This window comes from Pongo pygmaeus, chromosome 4 (assembly GCF_028885625.2).
Source record: "Pongo pygmaeus isolate AG05252 chromosome 4, NHGRI_mPonPyg2-v2.0_pri, whole genome shotgun sequence".
Lineage (NCBI taxonomy): Eukaryota > Metazoa > Chordata > Mammalia > Primates > Hominidae > Pongo > Pongo pygmaeus.
Genome location: NC_072377.2, coordinates 42,136,106 through 42,160,718, shown reverse-complemented (window position 1 = coordinate 42,160,718; position 24,613 = coordinate 42,136,106). Strand labels below are relative to the sequence as shown.

The window sequence follows — 24,613 nt, the reverse complement described above, 5'->3', positions numbered from 1 at the left end:
AGGATGTGAATCCTGCTACAGGGCTGGATCCCTCACTGAGAACTTCTACTAGGGCACTGTGAAGAGAAAATGTGGAGCTGGAGCCCCCACACAGACATGGCCTACTGGAGCTGTGGAAAGGAGGCCACTGCCCTTCAGACTCCAGAATGTTAGTCATGGGCAGCTTGCATCCTGAGCCTGGAAAACCTGCAGGTACACACCTCCAATTCATGACAGCATCCACAGGGACTTCACCCTGCAAAGCTACAGAAGCAGAGCTGCCCAAGGCCTTGGGAACCCACCCCTCGCACCAGTGTGCTCTGGATGCAGGACATGGGATCAAAGGAGATTATTTTGGAGCTTTCATATTTAATGCCTGCTCTGCTGGGTTGCAGACTTGCATGGGGCCTATTACCCCTTTGTTTTTGGCCAGTTTCTCCCTTTTGGAATGGAAATGTTTACCCAATGCCTATAATACCATCCTATCTTGGAAGAAAGTAATTTATTTGATTTGTGTTTGATTTTATAGGTTCATCAGTGGAAGGAACTTGGCCTTGAGTCTCAGATGAAACTTTGGATTTGAACTTTGGAACTTTTAAGTTAAGTCTGGAACAAGTTAAGACTTTGGGAGTCTATTGCAAAGGCATGATTCTATTTTGAAATGTGAGCAGGACATGAGATTTGGTGGGTCAGGGGATGAATGATATAGTTTGGATATTTTTCCCCTCCAAATCTCAAGTTGAAAAGTAATCCCCAAAGTTGGACGTGGGGCCTGGTGGGAGATGTTTGGATCATAGAAACAAATCCTTCATGAATGGCTTAGCACTGTCCCCTTGGTGATGAGTGAGTTCTCATTCTGGTAGTTCATGTGAGATCTGATTATTTCAAAGAGCATGGAACCTCTCCCCACTCTCTTTCTTGCTCCCACTCTCACCATGTGACATGCTGTGTCTTCGTCTCCTTCCACCATGATTGTAAGCTTCTTGAGGCCTCTCTAGAAGCCAAGCAGATGCTGGCACCATGCTTCTCATACAGTCTGCAGAACCATGAGCCATTTAAATCTCTTTTCTTTATAAATTACCCAGATTCAGGTATTCTTTTATAACAATGCAAAAACAGCCTAACACACTTTTAATTGTAGTCTCCAGATCAAAAAAGTTTCTAAAATGTGAATGTAGGTAACACTACTAAACTATACACTTAACAATGGTTAAGATGTTAAATTTTACGTTATGAATATTTTGCCACAAGTTTTTAAAAGCTAATAATAAGAAAAGTAGTTTAGTATAGTGAGATACCAGCTTATTACTTACTATTGAATGGTTCTGTACAATTTTTAGCCCTTCTGAGCCTTATTTTCTCCTCTGTAAAATAAGATTAGTAATAGAACTATATACCATATATACTCTAATATAGTTAGCCAGTCTCTCATTAATACACACAATATTCTTTCTACTGAGCAAACTTACTTTAGATCTCTTGCTTCAGTATAACAAAGCAACAATGGAGTCTAATAAACTCTGGCTTCTACTATAGATTAGAGAGATCTCATTCTAACAACATATGCTGGGCAAATTCTTAAATGAGAGAGCTGAACTCATACATCAATTAATTAGTCTTAACTCTATGGAAAGACAATTCCAGCAGGAAGAGATGAGATGTAAGCACTTGCTTCCCTGGGGCAGACGAAGCCAGATGTCAGTAAGAATAATTCAGCTACAATTGTTAATAAATTAATAGAAGCTAAGTGTGGGCTAGTGAGAGACCATAGAGCCCTAGGAATTGCAGATGAAGGTAAAGTTCTCGCCTTTTCTCCATAGACCCCACCAGCACTCATGAAAAAGACTGGCAAGAGTCCTAAGAATCAACTCTTATGGGGCTGGCCTGAAGGTAGGAACTGCAGCTACTGCAGAATGGCACTGGGGCCATAGCAGAAACATACTTCAAACTCAGCCTGCCTCCTAAATAGATTAACTCAATCCCTGACACTAAAGGCCTAACAGAAAAAAAAGATACATGCACTTCCAGAAATAAAAACCATTCTTTCCTACTAACATGACTAGTATTTAACAAAAAATGATGAGGAATACAAAAAGTAAGGAAAATAAAACACACACGCATACACACACTACCAAGAAAAAAAGCAATCACCAGAACCAGATTCAGATATGATGCAGATGTTGAAACTAAATGACAGGAAATTTAAAATAAATATGATTAATATGTTTTAAAGTTCTAAGGGAGAAGGTGAACAACATGCAGGATCAGGCAGGTAATTTCAGCAGAAGGATGGAAACAACAAGAATGAATCAAATGGAAATGTTAGAAACAAATAGCACAATAACAGTGACAAAGCATGCCTTCAACTGAGTCATTAGTAGACTTAGAGGAATCTAGCAAAAGAATTAGTAAACTTAAAAATAGATTGACAGATATTACTCAGACTGAAACACAAAGAGAAAAACATACTTGGGAAAAAAAAAATCCAAAAAACCCCCCCCAAAAAAAAACAAACAAACAAAAAACAAGAAGAGAGCATCTAAGAGCTGTGGAACAATATCAAAACCATCTAACATACATGTAATTGAAATTCTAGAAACAGAAGTAGAGAAAAAGACAACAGAAATACTTGAAGGAAAAAGGCCAAGAATTCTCCAAAATTGATGACAGACACCAAACCACAGTTTCAAGAAGCTCAGAGAACACCAGGAAAGATAATTACACAAACATACACACCCCAGACCAAGGATACCATCTTCAAACTGCTGAAAGCAAAAGACAAAGAAGAAATGTTGAGACAACAAAAGAAAAAGGAGGATACATACATACGGAGAAAGAAAGATAACAATTAGAGGGATGATGCAAGCCAGAAGACACTAGTCTAGCTTTACAGTGCTGAAAAAGAAAAATTCTCAACCCAGAATTCTGTCCCTAGTAATAATATCTTTCAAATAGAAAAATAAAGACTTTCTAAAATAAACAAAAACTAGGAGAATTCATTGCCAGCAAGTTTATATACTACATAAATGTTAAAGAAAATTTTTCAGGCAGAATTTTAATGGGTCTAAAAGATAATCAGCTATTTAAAGCAAAAATATTAGCTTTAACCCATTATCAACCCATTATGTATTAATAGCATATGTAAATCTAAAAAGAATGACAATAGCAACAAAAGATTGAATGTGTAAAAAGTAATGGGATTGCTGGATCAAATGATAGTCCTGTTTTAAGTTCTTTGAGAAATTGCCAAACTGCTTTCCACAGTGGTTGAAATAATTTACATTCCCACCAACAGTGTATGAGGGTTCTCTTTTCTCTGAAATCTTGCCAACATCTGTTATTTTTACTTTTTTCTTTTTTTTTTTTTTTTTTGACAGCATCTCGCTCTCTCACCCAGGCTGGAGTGCAGTGGCATGAACACAACTCACTACAGCCTCAACCTCATGGGTTCAAGAAATCTTCCCCACTCAGCCTCCTGAGTAGCTGGGACCTCAGACATGCACCATGATATCTGGCTATTTTTTTTTAATTATTTTTTGTAGAAACAGGATCTCACCATGTTGCCCAGACTGGTCTCAAACCCCTGGGCTCAAGCAACCCTCTCGCCTCAGTATTCCAAAGTATTAGGATTATAGGCATGAGCCTATTTTAATAATAGCCATTCTGATTGTTGTGAGATAATATCTCATTGTGGTTTTGATTTGCATTTCTGTAAAGATTAGTAAGGAGGAACATTTTAAATATGCGTGTTGGGTGCTTGTATGTTGTCTTTTGAGAAGTGTCTGTTCATGTCCTTTGCCCATTTTTCAATGAGTTTGGTTTGGGTTTTGCTTATCGTTTAAGTTCCTAATAAATACGAGATATTAGATCTTTGTCAGATGTATAGTTCAAAAATATTTTTTCCCACTTTGTAGGTTGTCTGTTTACTTTGCTGATAGTTTATTTTGCTGTGCAGTAACTCTTTAGTTTAATTAAGTCCCACTTGTCAACTTTTGGTTTTGTTGAAACTGCTTTTGGAGTCTTCAACATGAAATCTTTGCCAAGGCCTATGACCAGAATGAGATTTCCTAGGTTTTCTTCTTGGGGTTTTTATAGTTTTTGGTCTTACATTTAAGTCTTTAATGCATTTTGAGTTGATTTTTGTATATGGTGAAAGAAAGGGGTCCGGTTTCAATCTTCTATTTATGGCTAGCCAGTTATTCAGCACTATTTATTGAATAAGGAATCCTTTTCCCATTGCTTGTTATTGTCAGTTTTGTTGAGGATCAGATGGTTGTATGTGTGTGGCTTTATGTCTGGGTTTTCTAGCCTGTTCCATTGGTTTTATGTGTCTATTTTTTTACCAGTACCATGCTGTTTTGGTTACTGTAGTCTTGTAGTATAGTTTGAAGTTGGGTAATGTGATGCCTCTGGCTTTGTTCTTTCTGCTTAGGATTGCTTTGGCTATTCAGGCTTATTTTTTTGGTTCCATATGAATTTTAGAATAGTTTTTTCTTTAATTCTGTGAAAAAATGTCATTGGTGGTTTGATAAGAATAACATTGAACCTGTACATTGCTTTGGAAGTATGGTCATTTTAAAAATATTGATTTTCCATTTGTTTGTATTATCTCTGGTTTCTTTCAGCAGTGTTTCTTAATTTGCATTGTAGAGATCTTTCACCTCCCTTGTTAGCTATATTCCTAGGTACTTTATCTATTTTGTGGCTACTGTGAATGGCATTATGTTCTTGATTTGGCTCTCAGTTTGGACATTACTGGTGTATAGCAATGCTACTAATTTTTATACATTGATTTTTGTATCCTGAAACATTACTGATGTTATTTGTCAGTTCTAAGAGCCTTTGAGCAGAGACTATGGGATGGAGTTTTTTAGGTATAGAATTATATATCATCTGTAAAGGGAAATAATTTTACCTCCTCTCTTCCTATTTGGATGCCTTTCATTTTGTTCTCTTGCCTGATTGCTCTGGCTAGGACTTCCTTACTATGTTGAATAGAAGTGATGAGAGTGGGCATCCTTGTCTTGTATACATTCTCAAGGGGAATGCTTCCAGATTTTGCCTGTTTAGTATGATGTTAACTGTGGGTTTGTCATAAATGGCTCTTATTACTTTGGGGTACAGAACTGAAAAATTATGATCCAGGCTTTGAAAAGAGAGTAGGAAGAAGATGTGCATGTTTTTGAAAATACATATTTATAAAATGAAATAAGTAAGAGTGTAAAAAACCTATTCACAATTATTGACAGCCATCTGCACATAAATTCTTTGTAATTTATTTTAATCAATCTATTTCTTCCTTTAATAAACTAAACATAATATAACAGAGAAGAAAACGATAGAACCAAAACTGTAAAATGCTAGAATAGAGAAAGAAACATTTTGCCTCTTTTAAGATGCATACTAAAATGCACATAATCAGGAAAGAAGATGAGGACACTAGATGATTTATGACCCTATGGAGTGGTCTTTATAATAACAATCAAGGCAATCATTATTTCCAGGAAGATTATCTAGCATATGAAATGCTAGTCATGCATAGAACTATTATTAGACCAAAAATATTTTTCTTTTATATCTTAACTCTTAGCAGGAAATACACTCCATTAAAAAGTAATCAGTTGACAAAAAGTAATCTGTTAAATTGGTTAACTTTTTATTATCTTGTTTGTACTTTTAAAAAGTATAGTTACAGAAGCAGCACATGTGCACTATAGGAAAATTTTGAATTTAATTAAATCAATTTAATTACCATCAGTGTCCACCAATGCTAATCACCTTAATGTTTACCTTTCCAGGTCTTTATACACATACACACACACATACACACACACACACACACACACACACACACACACCTCTTTCTAGTTTTACATCAATATAAAATTTTATTGTACATACCATTCCTCAATCTGGTTTTGTTTTTTTAGTAACTTTCTCTTTCAGTACATTTTATCTCATCTACTGCTCAGACTATGTTCAAAATTCCCCCAGTTGACCCAAAAATATTACATACAGTTCATTTGTCCATTCAAATATCAAATGTAGGATCCAATCTTGCATCTGGCTTTTATATTTGTTAAATTTCTTATAATTGATTACAATCTCTTTTTCATAATACTAAGTTTTTTAAAAACCCAAGCCAATTACATTCTGTAGAATATTCCTGAATTTGTCTATTTGCTTTGCTGTACTATTATTGAACTTGTTAGCCTGTATCCTGTATTTCCTGTCTATAGTCTATATTCTGTATTGTGTATTATGTCAGAAGCTTAATAAATTTAAATTATTTTTGCCAATAACAATTAAAGTGATGGTGTATACTTCATGTAGCATCATACCCAAAGTCACATAATATCTGGTTAACCATCATTGGTGGCACTATGATTGATAAATTCTTACACTAAGTTATTTTGTTTTTCCCATCCACTATACAGATAAGCTTTTTTCCTTATGATTAAAAAGTAATCTATTAGGGTTTTTTTTTAACAATTAACCAATGACCAGTTTATCATCAATCATTTACTTAATGGTTTTGAAACCAATTAATATTTTCCCCTTAATCTAATAATATCATTTGGGCCAGTAAAATTACATTTTCTATAATTTCTTGCATATTTTATAACTGGTTTTCTTCTGTAATACAGAACTTTTTCTCAAATATTAGGAAAATTGGTTAACAGGTGAAGATATAATAAATGGAATTCTCATACACACCTCATGGGAATATTTGTATCACCTCTTTGGAAAACAATCTGCCATTATCTAGCCAAGGTAAAGATATATACAATCTATCACCCAGCATTTCCATTTTAGGTTTAGCATTTTTCAATTTCAGGATACACCACTTAAAATCAGAACTCTACCGCTGTAAATGAGGCATCTATAAGTGCTAACTGAGAACCAATTTCTCAATATGTTAAATGAGAAAAATTATAATGTCTTATATATCAACTCAAAACTTCAACCAATTTTCTAAAACAGAACTAATTCACAGTAGAATGCCTATATGTAACAACCAATCATGTTTGGATGTAAAAAGATTTAAACGTTCATTAAATGGTTGCTTTGTATACAGTAACCACAGTACTATGGCCTTTATTGATTCTCAGCTGTACCTTTCACAGCATTTACACTTAATTCTATTTAAAATAGAACTCAAGATTTCACTCTTATCCCCACCTTCTTTTTTTCACAACACACACACATTGTTTTGTTTAAAATGTAGTATTGAGCTTTGGGGGCATGAATATACATTTTTTTGTGTGTGTAAGACATCAGCAAGTAATATATTGCAAAGACACCTACATTCTAAAGTTTGGGTTTTAAAATCCAAGAGGTGTTTCACCAGGAAAATGTTAAGGTGTGCAACTCACCATTTATCCTAAATACATCCACACACATGCATTTGTAGCAGCATTGTTTACAGTAACCAAAAACTGTAAACATCCTCAATGTTCACTTTTAGTAGCATGCATGAATTATGAAATATTCATATAATGGGAGAGTATATTAAAAAGAAAATTATATAGCCAAATATTATAGTATGGATTACCTCCAGAAACATGAACCAATACATTCCTGCTCATTTTAAATTATCTAGTCTGAGATGTTCTATCAGCACAAAATTGATTAAGACATAGGGATACCTCCAGGGTGGAGGAATAGAACTGTAATTAGGGAGAACGGCATGAATAGACTGGATATGTGTTTTGGAATGCTGCCAGTTTTACTTTTTGACTTCGGTTACACAAGTGTTTGTTTTATAAGCACTCATTAAACTACAATATATTTTCATGAACTCTTCTGGAAATGTATATGTTTCAGAGTAAGAAAAGGAAAAAGTGAGTGGAAAAAGTAAGCTTAGGTATTCATAAAGGAGACAGGATTGCAGGATGCTGCTAAGGGGCACCAACCCTTGGCTGCTCTATCTGACCGTATGTCAACAAATATGTGACAACTGTAGAGTGTAAAAAGAAGGTTACCCAAAATAAGACAAGGACAAAACCATTTGCAAAAGAGCTTGCACTTAGAAAAACAATACATTTGTTGGATTGGAACTTTATAGATAAGAAAACCTTCAATATAAATAACATGCTTTAACAATATCTAGAAGATAAAAACTGAAAGTTTCCATGGGAACAGAATGGGCATTCATAAAATCATAAAATATAAGAATTCCATGAACTGCGGGTTTGTGCAACAAATCCTGCAATTTTCAAAACATGAGGATGTCAATGAAATTCAAAAGAAATCATTTTCAACAATTAAAAAAATTTACATAGAGGGTAGTAACTTTGCAGTAATTTATTATTATTACATATTCTTAAATTTCGGTATGTAACAGAAAAAAAAATCGAATACTTAGGCACCAAGTCAGAATATTTAAAAAAAGGTGTTTAATTATTTCATAACTAGTTGAAATTTAGTTTAAAATGAATGCTTTTCAGAACTTTGACCAGGCTGGGACACAAAGGCAAAAAAGTTGAAAAACATTTGCCCAGCTACTTCTGATTCCCAACGTGTTGCCCCCTGCTGGGAGACTGTGTCACAGCTAATCCCATTAATACTACTTTTTTGCGGAACTTAATTTCTGTAAAAAATTCCACCTTCATTTCTATAAATGAAACGTATCTATCTTCCTTCAACAAAACTTTATTTAAAATCACTGTCAGCCCAGCGCAGGCACCGGCGCGGGCTATGGCTGCGACTTCCCTCATGTCAGCGTTGGCCGCCCGCTGATCCAGCCCGCTCAGAGCTGCCGCCTCTATCCTCGCCCTTTCCACCTCGCGGCAGTTCCTTTGAACTCCCTCAGGGACTAGCTCTTACTGGTTCCCATAACTCTGCTCTTAGGAGCTAAGCCTTTGCACCAACTGAACAGCTGGCCAACCTAAAAATTGTTGCCTTTCATGTATACATATGTAACTTACCTGCACGTTGCGCACATGTACCATAGAGCCTAAAGTATAATAATAATAATAACAATAATAATAATAAAGAAAAAAATAATAATAACAAGGGAAAAAAAATTGTTGCCTTTGCCATCAGATACTCACTCTTGGTCTGTCAGCTTTGGATGAAGCAGTGGGGTTCTTAGGAAGAACCCATTGCCAACTAAATGAAGCTGTTGTCAGGAAACTGGCCCAGTGGATCAAGCAGGAAGTGTGGCAGGAGGTGGAGGAGTAGCTGGCCTCTGGCAACAAACGGCCGTGCCTGAGCGTGGCTCTGGTCAGCAAAACTCCTACAAGTCATTCCCATACCCTCAACAAAACCAGGGCAGCTGCAGATGTGGGAATCAACAGTGAGACAATTGTGAAACCAGCTTCAATTTCAGAGGAAGAATTGTTGAATTTAATCAATAAATTGAATAATGATGGTAATGTAGATGGCCTCCTTCTCCACCTGCCTCTTCCAGAGCACATTGATGAGAGAAATATCTGCAATTCTGTTTTTCCAGATAAGGATGTTGATGGCTTTCATGTAATCAATGTAGGGTGAATGTATCTGGACCAGTATTCCATATACCAGCTACTCCATGCGGTGTGTGGGAAATAATTAAGCAAACTGGCATTCCAACCCTAGGGAAGAATGTGGTTGTGGCTGGAAGGTCGAAAAATGTTGTAATGCCCATTGCAATGTCACTGCACACAGATGGGGTGCATGAACGTCACGGAGGTGATGCCACTGTTATAATATCTCATTGATATACCCCCAAAGAGCAGTTGACGAAACATACAATTCTTGCAGATATTGTAATATCTGTTGCAGGTGTTCCAAATCTGATCACAGCAAATATGACCAAGGAAGAAGCAATAGTCATTGATGTGGGAATAGATACAGTTCAAGATCCTGTAACTGCTAAACCTAAGTTGGTTGGAAATGTGGATTTTAAAGGAGTTAAACAAAAAGCCAGTTATATCACTCCAGTTTCTGGAGATGTTGGCCCTATGACAGTGGCAATGCTAATGAAGAATACCATAATTGCTGCAAAAAAAAGTGCTGAGGCTTGAAGAACGGAAAGTGCTGAAGTCTAAAGAGCTTGGAGTAGCCACTAACTAACTCTTGTGTCTTCTGTATCACCAACAGCACTTCAAGCCAGCTCAAGAAACAAAGCAAGCCAAGAGAAATGTGATTTTTGTTTTTATTTATTCTACTGAAATGGTTTAAAACGATGCTTTGCATTTATTGAAAGCTTTCATGGGTGCGTGTGACATAGCTCTGCAGTACCTCACCAGGAAGCATTACAGTATCATGCAGGGTCATGGGATCTACCCAAGAGCAGCCATTAACCTTGTGACTAACAAGAGAGACATTGTCATATTGAGAATGAATGCTTAACTTTGTCAAGCCACCTGTTAAAAATTTGCCTTTTCTAGGATTGCACTTCTCTAGTGCTATTCTCATAAGCATTGATAATCATTTTACATACCAAACCTTTTGAGTTCAACTCATCAAATCAGAGGAAAAATTAGGGAAAAGATGAAAAAGAAAAAAATGGTAGTAACTGAGTAGAAAGAAAAAAATACTCTAATCTTTTTTTTTTTTTTTTTTATTATACTTTAGGCTCTATGGTACATGTGCGCAACGTGCAGGTAAGTTACATATGTATACATGTGCCATGCTGGTGCGCTGCACCCACCAACTCGTCATCTAGCATTAGGTATATCTCCCAGTGCTATCCTTCCCCCCTCCCCCCACCCCCACAACAGTACCCGAAGTGTGATGTTCCCCTTCCTGTGTCCATGTGTTCTCATTGTTCAATTCCCACCTATGAGTGAGAATATGCGGTGTTTGGTTTTTTGTTCTTGCGATAGTTTACTGAGAATGATGATTTCCAATTTCATCCATGTCCCTACAAAGGACGTGAACTCATCATTTTTTATGGCTGCATAGTATTCCATGGTGTATATGTGCCACATTTTCTTAATCCAGTCTATCACTGTTGGACATTTGGGTTGGTTCCAAGTCTTTGCTATTGTGAATAATGCCGCAATAAACATACGTGTGCATGTGTCTTTATAGCAGCATGATTTATAGTCCTTTGGGTATATACCCAGTAATGGGATGGTTGGGTCAAATGGAATTTCTAGTTCTAGATCCCTGAGGAATCGCCACACTGACTTCCACAAGGGTTGAACTAGTTTACAGTCCCACCAACAGTGTAAAAGTGTTCCTATTTCTCCACATCCTCTCCAGTATCTGTTGTTTCCTGACTTTTTAATGATCGCCATTCTAACTGGTGTGAGATGGTATCTCATTGTGGTTTTGATTTGCATTTCTCTGATGGCCAGTGATGATGAGCATTTTTTCATGAAACAAAAGAGGATACAAAAAAATGGAAGAATATCCATGCTCATGGGTAGGAAGAATCAGTATCGTGAAAATGGCCATACTGCCCAAGGTAATTTATAGATTCAATGCCATCCCCATCAAGCTACCAATGACTTTCTTCACAGAATTGGAAAAAACTACTTTAAAGTTCATATGGAACCAAAAAAGAGCCTGCATTGCCAAGTCAATCCTAAGCCAAAAGAACAAAGCTGGAGGCATCACGCTACCTGACTTCAAACTATACTACAAGGCTACAGTAACCAAAACAGCATGGTACTGGTACCAAAACAGAGATATAGACCAATGGAATAGAACAGAGCCCTCAGAAATAATGCTGCATGTCGACAACAATCTGATCTTTGACAAACCTGACAAAAACGAGAAATGGGGAAACAATTCCCTATTTCATAAATGGTGCTGGGAAAATTGGCTAGCCATATGTAGAAAGCTGAAACTGGATCCCTTCGTTACACCTTATACAAAAATTAATTCAAGATGGATTAAAGACTTAAATGTTAGACCTAAAACCATAAAAACCCTAGAAGAAAACCTAGGTATTACCATTCAGTACATAGGCATGGGCAAGGACTTCGTGTCTAAACACCAAAAGCAATGGCAACAAAAGCCAAAATTGACAAATGGGATCTAGTTAAACTAAAGAGCTTCTGCACAGCAAAAGAAACTACCATCAGAGTGAACAGGCAACCTACTGAATGGGAGAAAATTTTTGCAATCTACTCATCTGACAAAGGGCTAATATCCAGAATCTACAATCAACTCAAACAAATTTACAAGAAAAAAACAAACCACCCCATCAACAAGTGGGCGAAGGACATGAACAGATATTTCTCAAAAGAAGACATTTATGCGCCAAAAGACACATGAAAAAATGCTCATCATCTTTGGTGTATCTTAAAATCTATTTTTGGAAAAAAAACAAACTTCACTTGATAATCATTTTGTGGCTTGGATAAGTATGCAAGTTACTTTTCCACCAAAGAATTTTTAGCAGCTGCCTGCTTTTCTGTGATGTATCCTGTTGACTTTTCCAAAATACTTTTAAGAGTTTGAGTTAATATTGAATTTAATCAGACTTTCTGATTAAAGGTTTTTTTTTTTATTAAAACACATGTGTCTGCTGTGGTATGAAAAAAGAGAAATCACTCTAAGTTGTTAATAAGGTGAAGATGCCTATGATATACTTTCAAGTAAACTAAAAAAAAATCAATCTCTTTTTGCATTTACAAAGAAAGCAATAAAATGGCAAACCATATATCAATTGGCATTGGATTATTCAGAGTACAAGAAAGACTAAAATCTGAAATATTTTAAAGTAATTTTAACAACAAATGTTCAAGGCTGGATACATGAGCAATGAAAATATATTTTAAAATTACAGCTTTCTAGATATTTGCTTTTTGTTTACTACTCATAATTAAACAGTCAACATCAGAGGAATTTCCTTATTTCAATGATGCTTCCATCATTCAAAATCAATTTTGAATTGCTTGTGTAATATTGCCTTCAAAAGGTACCTAGAAGAAGCATAAAAAATCATCCTGACTGGTCTGAGTGCAATGGTGTTTACAACTAACTGATCACAACCAGTTGCAGATTTATTTGTTCTTTTTCCACACCCACTGCTTCAGTTGACTAGTCTTTAAAAAAATCATCCCAATTATTTCATTACAGTTGACCTGTGAACCATGTAGGTTTAAACTGCACAGGTCCACTTATACATAGATTTTCTTCCATCTCTGCTACCCCAAGACATCAAGACCAACCCTTCCTCTTCCTGCTCCTCCTTAGCCGAGTCAATGTGAAGACAATGAAGTTGAAGAATTTTATGATGATTCACTTCCACTTAATGGATAGTAAATATATTTTCCCTTTCTTGTGATTTTCTTGATAGCATTTTATTTTCTCTAGTTTTTTAATTGTAAGAATACAAGACAAAATACATATACAAAATATATGTTAATTGACTGTTTACATTATCAGTAAGACTTCTGGTCAAAGTAGGTTATTAGTAGCTAAGTTTTGGGAAAGATGTTTAACAATGTGGCGGATCAGCCCTAACCCTCACGTTGTTCAAGAGTCAACTGTACAAAAAGCATAATTAATCACCACCATTATTTACAAACTTGGTTCTGAATGTCACTCTTATTTTAGAGCAGATGTAATTTTGGAATTAGTGAAAGATTTCCTACCACCGAAGGTATTTAAAAAAAAGATTAATACCTCCAATATATTCTAAAAGAATAATTTCAAAAATATTTTTAATCAACATATACAGCATATATATTATGTGTAGTGTGTGTATATATAGTATATATATTATATATGTGTGTATATATATATGTTGAAAGAGAAAAATGATCATTTATATGTAAACTATCAGGTATTACCTTCTGCTTAGAATGTAAAAAGTTACAAGAAAATGTCATTCCCACCCTAACAACAGTAACCAGCCAGATAATATGTAAAGTCATGGTTTGAAAAAAATTTATCAGAGTGCTAAGAATGAGGGATAAAACCTAATGACTTAAAATCCAAAAAGTTACACACCTCTCTTTGGAGTGAAGAAATCTAACAGTTTCTGTCATTTTTGGTGAATCAGTGGAAAAGGGAGAAAGCTGTCAGATAAATGGGAAATGAGAAAACTGATGAACGTTTAAGGAATTTTTATTGACCAAGTGTGGGATGGCATCATCTGATGTGGAGTCCCCAGAACAGAGAGTATGCCACTTGCCAACACTTTTCAGAGGCATTCACAGAGTACTCATGAGAAATATTGGGCCGGGGTAGGAATGCTAAGAGAAACTTTCAAGTGTTTGAACTTCACACCCAGTACAAGGTAGGAGGCACTTACCTTTGGTGAAAGAGGGTCAGGAATACTGGAAGAGACTTGCCACACTGACACACAGTGGGCAGGACCTCATGAAATCTAAGGGCAAGGAATAAGAACGAAGATAAACCCTCTGGGCTTTACACTGAGTAACAGACAGTGATGACCTGTGGCGAAGAGAAGAGCAAGAAAGCTAAAATAAACTCTCCTCTGAGATGCAAGTGTAGGGGGATTGCTGGAGTCTTCAGGCAACACAAAAACCTGAACAAAATTCTCTAGGCACTCAGGGCCCCCACTGATGCACTGGTTGATTTTGGTGGAAGCTAAGGCAGGATAGCTAATAAGAATCCCTCTGAGATGCAGCCAAGCAGGGACTGAGAAAGACTGAAGGCAAAACAAAAAAATGGAAACAAATCCTTCAGATGCTCAGGCCCCAAATCTAGCTAAAACGAAGGCACAGATCCCATTCCCAAATTATTTGCGCCTGTGGTAAAATAAGTCTAAAGAAACTTTCATATGCATATATCAAAACATCAATCAAAATGGCAGAGTAGGAGGTACCAGCTTTCATTCACCTACAAAGAAACAAATACAGACAACTAGCCACAAACCAAAATATCCCAGAGAAGTCTGAAAGGCCCACTAAAGAGTCTGTGGCAACAGAATGGAGCAAAAATATTGGGAATATGCACATATAAAAGATTGCTGGTGAAATTAGCATACTTGAGATGCCAGGAGAGAGCAAGGAACAAAGAAGAAAGACAAAGGCTGTTGCTATCAGCTGCATGGCAGGAACCATTGAGTTTCCTAGCAGTCTGCTCCATAGGGGACACTGGCTACTTTTGCCACCAAGGCAACAAACAGCTGTTCTTGTTCAGGAACCCCAGAAAAGGAGATGTGTCTGCACACTTCTCCACCACCCAAGAAGCTGACACCTCTCCCAACCATACAAGTGCCCTGCCCATAAGCCATATTGAGCTAGTTAGCACTCTGGGACCCAGAGCCAAACTCTTTCTGCACATAGTTTCATTCCAGGTACTGACTTAGATACCATAGAGATCTTGTCTCTCCCTTAACTTCAGAGCCACTTTAATTCTGCATAAGCCTGTGCTCCCATGCTTAACTCTATGGCTGCTGCACAAGCACCTGCACATCACATGCTGTTACTGACAAGGGAGCAGGGGTCCCTGAGCCCTAGACACCTGTGCCATTATCATTCTGGACTCCAGAACCATAGTCCCTCCAGGCATGCTCATGCTTCAGGCCTCAACTTCATGACTACTCCATGAGCACCATGATCAGACACCAGTGCCACTGCCAACTTGAGTGGGACTGCAAAGTAGACTCAGTGTGAAGAGGAATCTCTTCAGCCACAACTTCCCCAGTGAGAGAAAAAAAGATTGGGAGGACCTTAGCAGCCATCACCATCAAACACTGCAATGACTTTCACTGCCACTATGCATATCTACACCATCGGCCACTGAAGATGCCTGTAACCTTCATCAGTATTGACCTCAGCAGACAGGGATGTTGAGATGAATACACAGCTTTGACCCCATTGGTGACAAATCACTGCACCCCACCCAGAAACGGCCTCTGACCTCCCTATAGGGAGAGATCTTTCCACAGAAAAATTAGCACATAAAGTCAGGAAGAGGAGAATACTCCACCAAATCTGCAGACATCAATAGAAGGCAAGAAGAAACAAAACAACCAAGGAGACATAACACCATCAAAAGAACACAATTTTTCAGTTACTGCCCCAATGAAGATATATGAACTCCAAATGTAGATACTCAAACTTGCCTAATAAATAATTCAAAATTATTATTTTAAGGAAATTCCATAAACTTCAAGAAAATACAGAGTAATAATACAGTAAAATTTAAAAAAAAAAAAGACCAAAATAAAAAATTTATCAAAGAGATTAAAATTGTAAAACAAAAACAAACAGAAATTCTGGAGCTGAACATCACAATGAATGAAATGAAAAATGCAATAGAGAACATCAACACCAGAATAATTCACCGTGATCAAACAATAAATGTGATATAATACATTAACAGAATAAAGGACAAAAACCATATAATCATCTCAATTAGTGCAGAAAAGGCACAAACAAAATTCAACATCCTTTCATCATAAAACTCCCAACAAATGAGATATATAGAAGAAATTTACCTCAACACAATAAAGACCATATATGAGAAGCCCACAGCTAATATCATACTCAATGGTGAAAAGCTGAAAGCTTTTGCTCTAAGATCAGAAGTAAGACAAGAATGTTCATTATTGACACTTCTGTTCAATACAGTACTGGAATTTATAGACAGAGCAAGCTAGACGAAAGAAAAATAAAGGCATCCAAATCAGAAAGAAAAAAGTTAAATTATTTATGTTCATAGATTACATTATATATAGAAAACCCTAAGGACTCTGCCAAAAAAGACTGTTAAAACTAATAAATTCAATAAAGTTGCAGAATACAAAATCAACAAACAGAAATCAGTAGTGTTTCTATACGTTAACAAAAAGCTGTAAATAAAAAAATCAAGAAAATAATTCCATTAATTATAGCCACCAAATAAATAAAATACTTAGGGATATATTCACCTAAGAAGGTGAAAGATCTGTACACAGAAAACTATAATACTCTAATGAAGAAAATTGAACAATGCACAAATAAATAAAAAGATATCCCATGTTAATGGATTGGAAGAATTAATGTTTTTAAAATGCCCATTCTACCCAAAGTGATCTACAGATTCAAAAAAATCCCTATACAAATTCCAATGACATTTTTCATAGAAATAGAAAGAAAATCCTAAAATTTATATGAAACCACAAAAGACTGAATAGCCAAAGCAATACTGAGCAAAAAGAACAAAGCAGGAGGCATCACACTACCCTATTTCAAAATCTACTACAGAATTATAGTAATTAAAATAGCATGGTACTGGCATAAAAATAGACACCGTGACCAATGAAGCAGAATAGACAGTCCAGGAATAAATCCACATATTTATTGTCAACTTTTGGCAAAGATGTCAAGAACTCACAATGGGGAAGAGTTTCTTCAATAAAGACTGAATTTTCACACACAGAAAAATGACAGTAGACCATCACCTCAAAGCACATGCAAAAATTGATCTAAAATGGATTAAACACAAATATAACACCAAAAACTATAACACTACTGGAAAAAAATGGAGGGAAAGCTCCATGGCACTTATCTAGGCAAGGACTTTTTAAAATATGGCCCTAAAAGCACAGGCAACAAGAAGATAAATAGAATTCCACCAAAGTGAAAAACTTTGGCAAAACAAACAAAAAAAGTCAACAGAGTAAAGAAACAACCTATGGGATGGGAGAAAATATCTGAACACCATAGATCTCATAAGGAGTTAATATCCAAAAGATATAAGAAACTCAAACAATTCAATAGTAAGAAAACAAATAACCTGACTTGAAACTGAGCAAAAAACCTGAACTGACATTTCTCAAAAGAAGATATACAGGTGCCTAATGGGTGTATGAAAAAATGCTCAACACCACTAATCAGAGAAATGCAAATAGAACTACAGTGAGAGATCACCTCACACCTGTTAGAATGGCTACTATCAAAAAGAAAAAAGATAACAAATGTAAGTGAGGATGCAGAGAAAAGAACTTTTGTATGTTGTTAGTTGGAATGTAAATTAGTACAGTCATTATGAAAAACAGTATGGCGTTTCCTTAAAAATATAAAAATAGAACTACCATATGATCCAGCAATCCTGCTACTGGATCTGTATCCAAAGGATATGAAATCAGTATGTCAAAGAGATATTTGCACTCCCTTATTTGTCGCAGTATTATTTACAACAGCCAAAATGTGAAATCATCCTAAGTGTACATCAAGAGATAAATGAATTTTTAAAAATTCTGTGTATATACAATGGAATACTATTCCATTCTTTGAAAAGAAGGAAATCTTGTTATTTGTGATAACATGGATGAACCCAGAGTACATTATATTAAGTGAAATAAGCCAAATGCAGAAAGACAAACACTGCATGATCTCACTTACATGTGGAATCTAAAAAAGCCAACTTTATAAAAACAAAGAGTTAAATGGTGGTTACCAGAAGAAGGCAGATGGTGAGATTGGGGAGATGTTGGTCAAAGGACACAAAATTTCAGTTAGACAAGAGGAATGAGTTCAAGAGCTCTATTGTACTCATGTTTACTACAATTAATAACAACTTATTGTATAACTAAAAATTGCTGGCTGGCGGGGTGGCTCACGCCTATAATCCCAGGACTTTGGGAGAACAAGGTGGGCGATCACGAGGTCAGGAGATCGAGACCATCCTGGCTACCACGGTGAAACCCTGTCTCTACCAAAAGCACAAAAAATTAGCCGGGTGTGGTGGCGGGCGCCTGTAGTCCCAGCTACTCAGGAGGCTGAGGCAGGAGAATGGCGTGAACCCGGGAGGCGGAGCTTGCAGTGAGCTGAGATTGTGCCACTGTACTCCAGCCTGGGTGACAGAGTGAGACTCCGTCTCAAAAAAAAAAAAAATTTGCTAACAGACCAGATTTAAGAATTCTTAACATAAAAAGTATGTGAGATAACGTATATGTTAAATAGCTTGATTTAGCCATTCTACAAGGCATATATATATTAAAACATCTTATTGTGCCCCATAAGCATATATAATTTTACTCATCGATTTAAAAGTACATAAAACTTTAAAAAGAAACAAGCCCAGACACAACTAAATTATGGACTAGATTAACTCATATCTCCATGTTAGTTGTCTGAAAAAGAAATGATGTGCCTTTTTCTGAGTGTAAATGTATTTGCTTCAGTGTATTGTTCTATTATATACAATATCAAATTTTCAATATAAAATATGAGGTATGGAAGAAAGAATAAAATGTAACCCATTGTCAAGAGAGGAAAAAGTCAACAAATCTCAATCCAAAGATGGCCCAAGTTTAAAATTATCAAAGAGGGACTTTAAAATATGATAAATATATTAAAGGATCTCGTGGAAAAGGTGTACACATAGGGAATTTTATCATAGAATTGAAACCTATGAAAAAGAACCAGATGAAGATCCTAGAAATGAAAAATGAAATAATAGATACATAATTATGTTGATGGATTCATTATGCTAAGTATTCAGCATACTAATAATCAGAGCAAGGATTATTATAATTATTGTTATTAATATAGTTAATATAATTATAATATATAATTATATAATTATAGAAATCATATTATATAAGTATAATATATTGTTTTAATATAATCATAATTAAATAATTATAATTATTCCGCATGCTAATAATCAGAGGAAGGGATCAGTGAATTTGTAGAAAACATAAATTATTCACACTAAAACACCAAGAGAAAAAACTATAAAGGAAAAGAATAAGGACACCCAAACTGCTATAGATTATCAAATAAGTTATCATATGTGTAGTTGGAGTCCCAGAACAAGATACAACAGACCAGAATAAATATTGAAAGAAATAATGGATGGCAATTTTCCAAAATTGATGAAAGACATCAACCACAGATCTTAGAAGTTCAATGAAATCTAGTAATAGTAAATACAAAGAAAACCACACCTCACTCCATCATGGTGAGAGCCCTACAATGTAAAAATCATTAGAAAATATTGAAATCAAAGAAAAAAAGTCCAGGCATGGGGGCTTACGCCTGTAATCCCAGCACTTTGGGAGGCTGAGGCAGTTGGATCACCTAAGGTCAGGAGTTCAAGACCAGCCTGGCCAACATGGTGAAACCCAGTCTCTACACGAAAATTAGCCATTTGCAGTGGTGTGTGCCTGTAATCCCAGCTACTTGGGAGGCTGAGGCAGGAGAATCACTTGGACCGGAGAGGTGGAAGTTGCAGTGGGCTGAGATCTCGCCACTGCACTCCAGCCTGGGTGACAGAGCAAAATACCATCTTTTTTTTTTAAAAAAAAAAAAGAAGAAGAAGAAAGAAAAAAAAATTCCATACAAGGAAAAATAATGACAGCTGACTTCTTATCAGAAAAAAATTGTAAGAAACAGAACAATCAAATATCATCTTTAAATTGCTGGGGGAAAAAACTGTTAGTCTGTAAATCTATATCCAACCAAAAAAAATCTATAAAAATGAAGTCAAAATAAAGGCATTTTGGAAGCAGATGAAAACTGAAAGAATTTACTTCATCTCCAGCAGACCTGCATTATAAGAAATATCAAATACTCACTAATGATCTTTAATTTTTTCAGTCATTTTCTCTTTGTGTTTCATTTGGATATAAAATATATTTGTTGCATCTTCAAGTTCAACAATCATTTATTTCTACAACCTCTAATCTGTCATTAATCACATCCAGTGTGTTTTTCATTTCAAGCATTGTAATTTATATGTCCAGAAGCCCAATTTGGGCCTTTTTGCTGTCTTCTATGTTTCTATTTAATGTGTCCAATCCTTACTCCAGCTTCTTGAACGTAGGGTGTATAGTTATAGTTCTTGTCTAATAATCATATCTTCTGTATTACATCTGGATTGGTTTTTATTATTGATAGGTTTTCTCCTGCTTATAGATTATTATCTTTCTTTGTATGACAGTGATTTTTAACTGAATGGATGACACTATGAATTTTATCTTGTTAGATCTTGAATATTTTTGTAATCCTATAAATATTCTTAAACTTTGATCTGGGATGCTAAGTTAATTAGAAAAACTTTAACCCATTCTGGTCTTCCTTGTAGGTGTCATTAGGAAGAACCAGAGCAGTATTGAGTCTAGAGTTGATTTTGCTACTACCGAGGCAAACCACTTCTGAGAACTTTCAACATGAATTATGAAATTTCCCATGCTGGTTGGCGCTGTGTGTAAGCCCCAGGTATTATTTCCTCTTATTCTTTCTGGTGGTTCTTTCTTCATCCTTGGGTAGTTTTCTCCCACTCATGCACTGATCAGCAGTCAGCTGAAAACTCAAGGGACACTCTGAAGATCTCTGAAACTGGCTCACTCGCTAGGCAGCACTCTCTTTTGTGATACTCTGTCTACTCTGCCCCATGAACTTTAACTCCTGTGGCCTCGTCAGACCCCAAGTTTTATCTTCTCAACTTTAGAGTGACCGCCAGGCTTTGTCTGTGTTTTATCTCCTTTTGCTATGACCTAGAAACTCTGGGGTATTCACAGGTCTCATCACATGTTTCACATCTCTTAAGGAATCACTACCTTTTATTACTTGATGTTTGAAGTCTTGAAAATCATTTCAAAAATATTGTTCATTTTTTTGTTGTTTATGTGGAAGGTAAATCTGCTCCCTCCAAATTTACCCTTCATCTTCACTGGAAACAGAAATCTTTGTATCATTCTTTTTTAAATATACTAAATCTATGTAACCTGTACATAATGACTGAAATCCTGATGTTTCCGTTTAGGCCAGTTCCAATATCTTTCCAGATTCTATATGATATATTGAATTTAGAATATAATATAAATTAAATGTATGAATTTTGTGAATAGGCGAAAGTATAAGCAGAAGCTTAGAGATGTGTGAAAGGACATTGACTGTACACATGTACTTATCCATTTACCTACTTTCTTTAGCCCTTTGTAAAATTCTTCTCTGACACTACTTTCCTTTAGGACCACACATTCCTGCGTTCCCTGCGATCACCTTCTACTCTGGAGAGGGAGTGTCATAGAGCAACTAAAAACTCTTTTAGATGCCAAATATTTTGGAAATTTTTGAATTATAGTTTTTCTAAGTACCGTAGCCTTACCTACTTTCTCTAGAATTCCTCTAGAAGTGAAGAAACAGACATACACATTATCTATCAGTTTCATATTAAGTTAGTGTCTATGTTTTATCTTTCAGCAGAAAATGTTAACAACTTAATTAACAACTGTAATTAATTTCTGACGTCTCCCTTTTTGATATCCCCCCTTCACTTCAGCCAAACATATACGTCGCAATCAATAATTATGAAGAGATTTAAATAAAAAGTAATATCCTGTTTTCCTGAAAAGCACACTGAAAAAATATGTAACAAAAGGCAAGACGAGTAATTTACAAACATTTCTTTTTGCAAATTTGAAGCCAGACCACTAGCTGGTGTTCAAATAGCTGTAAGTTATTTTACTATAAATTCAGAATGGAGGGATTGGCCAGCTGTAGATGATACATTATGATTATATGATTCAGTGCTATAGTCGGGGTGCTGCTTTGAGGAGAGTGGTTATACAGGTCTGATGGCAAAGCAACTTAATTGAAAATTCATATTTCAAATTGCATAACAATGAAGTAGAAAAAGGAAAATTGCATAACATTCCTAATAGAATTGTTATTGTTTCTATCACTTACATTAAACAACAAATGTTAATAGTAGCATCTCATAAAGTTTTTACTCTTTAAAATATTTCAAGTTTGCCATTTACTTTCAAAGTAAAAATAATAATGTAAGTTTTACATATTTCCTTAAATATTTTTTATTCAAATGAGAAGACTATTTGGGTAAATTTAGGCATTTCTTCCTCTGTAGTATTCAAAAAAAAAATTGTAGGAACTGAAAAATATTTGACTTTTATATTGAAGAACCTGATAGAATGTTACAACTCTGAAATTCTATGCTTTATTTTCTTCTTAGCCATATTCTGTAATTAACCTCAACACTTTGAAGGGCCAACTGGTCTGTCAGTAAATGTTTCAGATTAGAATTTAATAACCTTGAATCCAGAATGCTAGTTTACTTATTCAGAGATTTTAAACTTTTCTTCAGCTTTGACACATGAAATGTGACATGCAAGACAAGGCATGTGCATTATCTAGGCTTGCCAGATATAATTCCAATAGACAGGCCAGTAAAATAAAGTGACTTTATTAGAAAATTAAACTTAATCATTCTCCAACTTATTTAAAATAAATCATCACAGTGGTAGGAAATAAATTGATGTATGGTAGTCTTTAAGTATTCCATATACAAAGCAGGCTCTCCCAGAGGTCATTAGAACAGAAGATAATTGCAGTTCGTTAAATCAATTAAAAAATAAAATACTGCAAGAAACAAGAGGAAAGAAATGAGGGAGATTAATATACCTAGTCTAGAGTTCAAGCAGGATAAGGGTACCATGATACATGTTCTGTGTTACATAATGTTCATTTGTTCATTTGTTCTCTTACTCTCGCTTGATTTCACTCTCTGACTATGTTTGCATTTTTGAAATAAAATACCAGTGAGGTGTTAATAATTATGGTTATTTTGCAAATGATGTTTATGTATATTTTCTGTATTATTTAAGAATAATCTTTCTTAGACAAAACTAAACAGAGAGAATAAAAACTAAACAGAGAGAATAAGCACATAGAGAGACAGGCATAGATAAAGACAGTGGTACATATGTGTGCTGAACAAATATAGGAATGGATGAAAGAAGCAAGTAGGCACTCAATATTCATGAGGCATAAAATATTCAAGACAGTTATGATATTCTTAAATAGGCTATTCATTGTTGACATTCATTCTGACCCCGTGTGTCTTTGGCTGAAGCTGCTCGGGAGGTTATTAGCAAGCTACTGGCTCATAATACTTGCTCCTACATGGAATACAGTCTGCATGTGTTGGCTCCAGGTATCTTCTATCTGCTTAGTCCTCTTTATTTAATGACTATGATGTTGAATCTTTCTATGTGCTTATCGGCCATTTGTATATCTTCTTTGAAGAAATGTCGGTTCAGATTATTTGTCCATTTTTAATTGGATTATTTGTGTTTTATTTTTGGTATATAATAGTTCTTGATATAGTTAGATACAATTATCTTATTACTGATATCATTTGCAAAAAAAATTCTCCCCTTCTGTGGATTGTCATGACATATTCTATTGGGTTTGAATTCCTCTAAAAAGATTTCCCTAAGTTCATTCCATTAAAAACAAATCCTTAAATATATTCTGTGAAAAGGGAATTTCAGGGTAAAATAATTATGAGAAATGCCTCACACTAAATCTTCTTTGATTTACATTTTATATCAGCATATTAAAGGATCTAAGAAGTCCTGTGTAACCTGTCTTAACTTTGTTTAAGTCACTAAGAATTAATGTTTCGATTTAGTATTCAAGGAAGTCCCTACACCTTAGAATACACTTTAGAAAATGCTACTGAAAGTCAAATCTGATTTAAAAATATATATAAAAGCTAAAATAACTGTTTTTCAGGTCATACATTCTGTCTTCTTGTATGTAGCAATAGTACCACCTTCTGGAAGTCTAAAGATAGCACTACCATATTTTTCAGAATTTAAGAATAGTCTTCATTAATTATGGCATCATTTAACAAATGAGCTAAGACTTTGTGTTTTTACATTCTCTTAAATCAAAACAAGACAAAACACATAAAAAGCCCTGACCTTTTGCCATCATTAATATATATTTTCTAGAAACAAATAGCCTAGGAACAA

The 24,613-nt window shown here is 35.3% G+C and overlaps 1 protein-coding gene and 1 pseudogene across 3 annotated transcripts in view; one reads left to right on the top strand and one right to left on the bottom strand.

Moving 5' to 3' along the window:
• FBXO4 (F-box protein 4) overlaps positions 1 to 24,613 on the bottom strand; it is a 201,982-nt gene that overhangs the window by 148,133 nt on the left and 29,236 nt on the right. Inside the window, exon 7 of one of the 3 annotated variants that reach the window (XM_063664780.1) lies at positions 23,024 to 23,213. The exons of the other annotated variants lie outside the window; for them this stretch is intronic. The gene's annotated coding sequence lies outside the window, so the exon portion shown is untranslated. Of the gene's footprint in view, positions 1 to 23,023; positions 23,214 to 24,613 lie in introns of those variants that run through there. 3 annotated transcript variants of the gene reach the window in all.
• On the top strand, positions 8,680 to 10,038 carry LOC129036824 (bifunctional methylenetetrahydrofolate dehydrogenase/cyclohydrolase, mitochondrial-like; annotated as a pseudogene).